This window comes from Chiroxiphia lanceolata, chromosome 24, assembly GCF_009829145.1.
Source record: "Chiroxiphia lanceolata isolate bChiLan1 chromosome 24, bChiLan1.pri, whole genome shotgun sequence".
NCBI lineage: Eukaryota > Metazoa > Chordata > Aves > Passeriformes > Pipridae > Chiroxiphia > Chiroxiphia lanceolata.
This window is the reverse complement of record NC_045660.1, coordinates 1,196,333-1,204,400: the sequence shown is the minus strand read 5'-3', so window position 1 is coordinate 1,204,400 and position 8,068 is coordinate 1,196,333. Positions and strand designations below refer to the sequence as shown.

General features: G+C 51.4%; 1 long non-coding RNA gene across 1 annotated transcript; it reads right to left on the bottom strand.

Annotated features, from left to right (window-relative positions):
• Positions 1 to 4,613: 4,613 nt before the first annotated feature.
• LOC116797999 lies at positions 4,614 to 6,022 on the bottom strand. The gene is made up of 3 exons (XR_004360797.1): positions 5,830 to 6,022; positions 5,617 to 5,730; positions 4,614 to 4,815 (listed from the first exon to the last, which is right to left on the bottom strand). It is a non-coding gene; the product is annotated as an uncharacterized LOC116797999 (long non-coding RNA).
• Positions 6,023 to 8,068: the final 2,046 nt, after the last annotated feature.

Genomic DNA, 8,068 nt, shown 5'->3' with positions numbered 1-8,068 from the left:
AAGCACCAGAACAGGCTGCCCAGGGCAGGGGTGGAATCACCATCCAACACCTGAGCAGATGAGGCACTTGGGGACAGGGTTAGTGGTGAGCATAGTGGTGGTGCTGGGAGTTGGACGTGGTGCTCCTAAAGTTATTTTCCAACCTTAATTATTGTGGGATTCTAGGAATAAGCCAAAGTACCCCAGGCAGCCAAACCCAGAATTCAAACCTCACTCAGCCGGAGTGGAAATCACAGAACAAAACTGTGGTGGTGGATTCCTCAGAACTCCTGGTGCCAGAGGAATTACTGGGGATGGTGATTGCACAGCAGAGCATGAAGCAGTCAGGAAAATCCCCCAAGGGTGACAGTTGTGACAGTTGTTCCAAACTGCTGGATCATGAGCCAGAAAATATTGTGTTGCCATTGTCTGGGGTGTCCTCACTGTTCCATTCAGGATCAACCAGCTCAGCTCCAAACCAGTGAAAGAGGTGTGGGAAATGTCCAGTGAGGGGGAGATTGGCAGAGGCACCAGAGCTGGAGGGAGAACAGCTCTTTGGGCAAGGAGAGCCTGCAAAGCCTGGGACCAGAGGAGAGGGCATGGTTTGAGTTGGAGGGGACCTTCGAGATCTTCCAGTCTCACCCCTTGCCATGGGCAGGGACACCTCCCACTAGCCCAGGTTGCTCCAAGCCCTGTCCAACCTGGTCTTGGACACTTCCAGGGATTCCAGGGGCAGCCACAGCCTCTCTGGGCAACCTGTGCCAGGGCCTCCCCACCCTCACAGGGGAGAATTTCTTCCAAACATCCAACCTAAATTTCCCCTCTTTCAGTCTGAACCCCTTCCCCCTTGTCCTGTCACTGCAGTTCCTACCACAGGGTCCCTCAGAAGGGACTCCACCTTCCCTGGAAGGTTACTATGAGGTTTCCATGGAACCTTCTTTTCTCCAGGCTGAACACCCCAACTCTCCCATCATGTCTCCACAGGGGAGGTGCTCCAGTCCCCTTATCAAACTCGTGGCCTCCTCTGGACTTGCTCCAACAGCTCCAATTCCTCCTCGTGCTGGGGGCACCAGGACTGTCCCGGGTACTGCAGGGGGGCTCAGAGCAGAGCAGAGGGGGACAATCCCCTTCCTCAATGTCCTGCCCACACTGCTCTGGGGGAAGCCCAGCACAGGGTTGGGTTCTGGGCTGACAGCACATTGTGGCTCATGGGGAACTTTTCATCCACCATCACCCTCAGGGCTGCTCTCAGACACCTCTCTGCCCAGCCTGCAGGAGGGCCTTGGTACAATCCAAGTCTGTTCTGAGTTATCAATAAAATACAAAATGCTACTGAAAAAAACCCCTCCTTCTGTGGGCAAAACCAGGGCAGCAGGGCCTCAGTCCTGCTGGCAAACAGTGGGTGCCAAAGGATGACGTTTTGGCAGAGATTGGAAGTTCAAGGTTGGTGAATTCCAACATACAGCTGGAATTCCGCTAAAGGTGTTCAGCCTCTGGGTGGTTGTGAACAGGTTCAGGAGCTCCACGAGGGTGTAGGAACATGGGAACAGCCTCCCAGCCTGGCTCCATGGGCATCAGGAGCAGCTTGGAGCAGCACAGGAGGCCCTTCTCCCCCACCACTCTCGTCAATCCCTTTGCAGGTTGGGAATGTCCCTCTGGACCAAGCCAACCCTTCCCAGGAGTTCAAGGCATGGTCATGCTGTCACTGGGATGAGCTCAATCTTCCCCCCTCTCCTGAGAAATGAACCAAATTCCTTGTTGTATTTGCACAAGGGGAGGTAAAAGTTGCAGTTTGAAGTGACAGCCCAAGGTCTGGGTCACGAGGGGCCTCCTGCCAGTCCATCCACGGAGAAGGAAGGGCAGAGCTGGGCTGTGTCTGGGATACCTCAGGGGATGGAGTCGATCAGGTTGGTTTTGACTGGGCTGGAAAGTCCTAATGAATGTGTGACCCCAAGGAAATCAAAGCACTTTTCCATACAGAAATAACATTTCCATTCCTCGGGCTGGGGTCCAGCTAAATCCCACTGCCCTGGAGGCACATGGCTGATGGGAGGTTTGGAAAGAGCCAGAGGATTTCTTCAGCATTTGTGGGGCCTTAGTAAGACTCCTGCAGGCCATGAGTCACTGCTCCCACATTATCATTATTATTATTATTATTAATTACTATTATTATTATCATTATATTATTATTATCACTGCCAGGAACGCACAGCAAAGTCATGAGCTGGAACTCCCAGTCAGGACTGAGCCTCTTGCTCCTGGGTAAGGCTGAGTTTGTCAGCTGTGTTTTCCTCAGATGTGTGTTCACTGAGAGGGGCCTGACTCCATGTGGGAGACAAGAACAGGCTGTGTCTTCCAGCCCAGAGCTGGTCATGCTATCGACAGGAGCAAATTACAGGGTAATTCAGCTCAGAATTACTAAGTAATTTGGAAGATAATTACCAGGTAACCTGTGACAACCTGCCCCAGATCCTGCAGGGACAGTGTTTGCATGACATTGGCTGTGTAATTAAAGAGCAGGTCCCTGGATGTGCTCCCGGAGATAAAGGGATACCTGAGGTGTGAGTAAGAGAAATTCAGTTACTGCTCAGTGCACTTCAGAAGAACATCAGCTGTGTCATCTTCCCTGACTTCAGGCCAAATCCCAGCCATTTCCAGTCTGCCTCCTGCGGCTGCCTGAGTGAAAATCACATTTCTGTCAACTGCAGCTTCAAGAACCAACAATTTCTTGAAGAGGCCTGTTGATGGGAGCCTTCGAGGGAATCACCTCAGCGTTCACCTTCCCCTCCTGGTAGGGGAGGGACCTGCCTCTGCCTCCCCCAGCAGCTGAATGCACAGAAGTGCCCCAGCCCTGCAGAGTCACTGCTGTCAGTCCTGGGCTGCATTTTATAATGAACAGCCAGAGGTGACTCCACACCCTGCCTGGATTGGCACTGTCGGTTCAGGAGAATCCCACAATCATTAGGGCTGGAAAAGCCCTCCAGGAGCAAGTCCAGCCTGAATCCCCCCATGTGACTAAAGCACAGCACAAAGGGCCAAGGCTGCTTGTTTTGTGAACACTGCCAGGGCTGGGGACTCCACCACTGCCCTGGGTACTGTGCCAATGTTTGCCCACTCTTCCAGACAAGAGCTTCCTGCCTGTTTGTTGGAATCTTCAGTAGAGACCCTTGAAGTGTCCCCAACCATTGCCTTCCTAAAACCTCAGAGTCCCAGACTGGTTTGGGTTGGAAGAGAGATTAAAGCCCATCCAGTGCCACCCTCTGTCATGGGCAGGGACACCTCCCACTAGCCCAGGTTGCTCCAAGCCCCATCCAGCCTGGCCTTGGACACTTCCAGGGCTGGGGCAGCCACACCTTCTCTGGGCAATGCAGGTAAACAGGTAAATAGTCCTGCCCAGGTTCAGCTGCTGTGACAAGACATCAAGGAGCACAGGAATGAGCTGAACTGCCTCCTGGCCTCCTTGAGCTGCCAGCCCAGATCTGGCTGTTACCTGTCTTTCCTGTGCCAGTTGTACACAATCTGAGTCCAGGACCAGCACCATGTCCCTGGGCAGCTCCAGCACGGGGAGGTCCTTGCTGATGCCAGAGCTTCTCTGTGCTCTGACAATAACAAACACAACTAATACACAGAAACACATCATCTAAACTTAACAGCCTGAGCTATGAACACTTCAGGACTCTTTTTTATGAAAGGGAAGCCATAGCAACTATTTACTACAAATAAATCCCAGCAGCCCCTTATCTGGGTGATGATTCAGAAAGGCACAAATGTGTCATGAGGAGCATTTTCCTGAGTCAGACCTATCTGGAACCACACAGAGCAATTGCCATCATTTTCCAGGTGAACTTCAGAAGAAAACTGTGTTAGTTCAGCTGTCCCCAGGCCAGCTGATAGGACACCCCCTCTTCCACAGAAAGGCAGGGCCTCATCTGTGTCAGGACATCCAGGGCTGGTTCCTTGAGTCACAGAGGAGGAGCTGGAGCTTCTGCAGGCAGGGGATGTCCCCCCAGGACACATTTTCAGGCCCAGGGATCCTAACTGAATCCAGGTGCTGACAAGATGCTCCCCAGACTTGTAAGACCATGTGTCCAAGGAGTTTATAAGCCCCTGAATCCTTGGAAGGCAAACGGGGGAGCCCCAGGGAGGCACTGGGGAGTCCTGAGTGTGGTCAGGGCCAGCTGGGCACAGGGACAGTCTCTGGGGAGCTCCTGCATTTCTGGGAGGGAGGAGGGAGGTGGTGCCTCCCCCCAGGACTGAACTCAGTGTCTGGAGTGAGCTGGAACTCCAGCCCTGGCCATGGCAGAGAGAATAGAGGGAAGGAACCAGGGAAGGATGGAGGGAGGTCACTGCAGAAGCAAAGTCCTCAGGATTTCAGTCCTGGCTTTACCCTGTGTGTTGTGTTTGTGTTTCCTCCCCTTGCTTGGGGTTTTTCTGCTTTATTAAAAAAATTCAGACAGAAATTTATACTTTATATTCCTAGCTAAAATCCTCCAGGTATTTAGCTGGCATTAGTAGTCACCACATGTTATTTCCACTGTCCCCTGAACTACCAAAGCTGCAAATGGTGCTGTGCCAAACTTCTCCTCAGTGCCCACATGGCACTCAAAACTCAGGGTCATTGCAGCATAATCTTCTAATAACAAACATAAAGATTTATTCAGTGACATTTCAGTAAGTTTCTAAGCCAAGTATTTCTCTGGGGGTCATCGATCAACTTTCTTCTTTTCATTCCAGAATTTTCAGTGTGTTCCATTTTCCTCACTCTCATTAGGAATTTTTCTTTCTTACAATCCCATCACTTGGCTTAACAAAACAAATCAATTGAAGAAGATCAAGCTAAAAAAGAAGGAATAATAAACCCCACAAATTACTGAGGTAAATATATGAATGGAAAACAAAAAAAAACCCCAATCATTGATTGTTTGATAACTCAGTTGTTCATGCAGCTGACAGGAAAAAAAATAAGGTTATGATTTTTGGAGGTGAAATATTGGCTTTTGACAAAAAAACCCTGTCCAAACTCCAAAATTGTTTTAAGCAAAGAGCTTTAAGTCTTTCCCTCTAAAATGCATCTGCAGATACGACCAGACACTAAGTGGGGTCCTCGTGATTTCCTCCCAGCTCGGGATGTTCTGTGATTCCCTGTGATCTGAGGTTTTCTTGTGTTCTTCACTTCACTGGTGAAACACTCTCGGAGGAAACTGGGTGCCTTTGATGAATATTGAAGCCTCTTTCAGGGCTGCACTGAGGGACAGCCCTAGCAAATGCAGCTCCAGGGGCATTTTCCTCCCATTTTCCTCCTGTTTTCCACAGCTGAGCTCCCGCTGCCTCACCTGTCGCTCCAACACATTCTCACAGAGGGGAACCAGGAGCTGAGCAAGCTCTGGGCTTTCTCAGTTGTGTGTCACCTCAGTGCAGGGGGAAACAATTCCCAAAGCAGAGCTGGCCAGGAGGAGGAATTTTCCACCACTTATTTTGAATGAACGATTTGGTTTTGTTTTGTTGGAAATCTGTCACGGAATTTCTTTATCCAGCGCCCCGAGTTGGATATTTTCCTGTTATTGTCTCTTATCTCAATCCCAGAAGTATGAAAAGAAACCAAACTATCTGAAACAGAGGGTTTTTTTCGTTCTTTACCTTGAAAACGTTTCAGCTTGGCACTGCAGGGAGCCAGGAGCTTTTCCTGGCTGCACCTCTTGCTCCTTTGCCAAAGGCATCCTGGTAGGCTCCAAACTGGCAGGAGTGGACTCCCTGTGTTTGGATGAAGGGAAGCACATTTGCTCAGCCACAGGCACGTGGCACCCCCAGCCCTCTCCCTCTCCCCCTCTCCCCCTCTCCTTTGCCCTTCACCTTTTCTCTGTGTTCCCACTCCAGATTTAGCAAATCCTTGGAAGATTATTTGCTGGTTTTGAGGGTGACAACAAGCACAGAAGCCACTTGGTCTGAGGCAGCGAAACAAGAGCAGCCTTTGGGGAGACAAGGACTGCAGACAGAGCTCTGAGCCTCCCCCTGTTCCTTTAAAAGCTCTGTGTGGTCCTTCCAGGATGTGTCCAACTGGCTCCATGTCACAGAGTCATGGAGTCAAGGAATGGTTTGTGTTGGAAGGGACCTTGAAGATCATCTCATTCCACCCCCTGCCATGGGTAGGGACACCTTCCACCAGCCCAAAATAGTTGGGAATTCCATCCCCTTGGAGACAAGGGCTGATGGTGCCCCAGATATGGAACCCTCCTCTGGTTCTTTCAGATCCCTCTGGAGGAGGCACAGACAGCAAAGCAGCAGCACAGTGATGTTTTAAAATAGGGTGCGGATGGCCTGGGCACAGCATCATTCCCTTAATAAAGGGCAGAGATCTAAGCTGGGACTTCAAGGCCTTTGGCAGAACGTGCCTGTGGCTCTTCAGTACCATCCTCCAGAGGATTTTCCCTTGTCTTGTGTCCTGCTGCACTCCCTGGTGGTCCCTGCCAGCAAGCCTGGCTCATCAGGCAGCACCTCAGTCCCTCTGGTGACCAGGTTTTCCTAACCCAGAACAAATTCCTGCACGGTAGGGGAGAGCTCGAGCCTTTCCTCCAGCTCAGCATCAATTTGTATGACAGTTCCCCAGTTGTCCCCAGGAAGGAGTGTCTGTGTCATCTGCCTGGAGTGCCACTGTAGCTGGAGGTGCAGATCCTCAGCTCCAGCCAAGCTGGTTCCCCCTGGAACCAGGCAGTGCTGAGCAGGGCAGGGGCTGTGCCTTGCAGCAGGACAGTGTGTCTGTGGACACACCAGCAGCAGGTTCCAGGTGGCTCCCAAACTTTCTGCAGGGAGAGGTGGGGGAGATGTTTTGTGCTTGACTCTTCTGCGTTCATGGAACTTCAGAGGTTAAAAAGTGCTGCTTTGTTGGTGCCCCTGCAGGCTGCTCTGGAGGGACAGAGCAGAGGCAGCTGTGCCCTGCTGAGCTGAGCCCAGGGGTGATGCTGGCAGTGCCTCAGGACACACAGGAACCTGGACTGGAACCTGCCCACACACCTGAGCAGCAGAAACCAGCCATGGTGGGCTTGGGTGTTCAACAGAACCCAACAGCACCGTGAGCTGAACCTCAGCACAGGCAGAATTCAAAGAACAGACACTTCAAAAGACAAACTCTTGAGATATTTTATTACCAGGATTCTGTAGTCCAGGCCCTGAACCAAGAAGATCCCTTTTGTTGAGTGGAAAGGCCCCATCTGACACAGAGTTGGGCCCAGAGAGACACAGCCCAGGAACCCCCTAGAGGAGGAGGATAAAATTAGAAATTGTTCCCTGGGAGGGTGGGGAGGCCCTGGCACAGGTTGCCCAGAGAAGCTGTGGCTGCCCCAGCCCTGGAAGTGTCCAAGGTCAGGTTGGAGCAACCTGGGCTAGTGGGAGGTGTCCCTGCCCATGGCCGGGGGTGGGACTGGATGAGCTTTAACGTCTCTTCCAATCCAAACAATTCCATGATTCTCTGAGTTTTCTTGGAGCAAGTGGGATCTTGCTACTGCTCAGACCCATGGAAATGAGATGCTCAGGGAGACACTGCCCTGAGAAGTGAGCCCTGGGCTTCTCTGGGATGTGGATTTTGTTCTTGTGTTCACCTCCTGCACAGGCTGCACTGCAGGTCCAGCTGCTCCAGACACCTCCATGATAAATCCTGTTCTGTGCTTTTGTCCTCCTCTGGGAAGGTGTCACTTCTTCCAGAGAGCCAGAACCTCCCCACACATCCCCAGACTGGGAATGTTCCCGTTCACCATGTCCTGAAGTGTTTTTCCAGCTCCATTCAGAGCTGAACAATGCCCAAGGCAGACATTTCCATCATCTGTGTCTGCAGATACCAGCAGACATTTTCCTGCATGTGCCCTGAGAGCTGGGGAGCCCTGGTTCCTTATCAGGCCTTTCCAGGCATGGAAAAACATCCCATCCCTGGTGCAGTTTTCCTTGCTTTAGGAAGAAGACACCTTTGCAAAGTGTGTAGCAACTGGCAAAGAGCCCAACCTGCACCCCAGGGGCCTTTGCAGAGCTGTCCTTGTCACCAAGGAGTGTGAACAGCTACAGGAGGTGACTTTTAGAATATTTCCCAAAAAAGAAATATCAT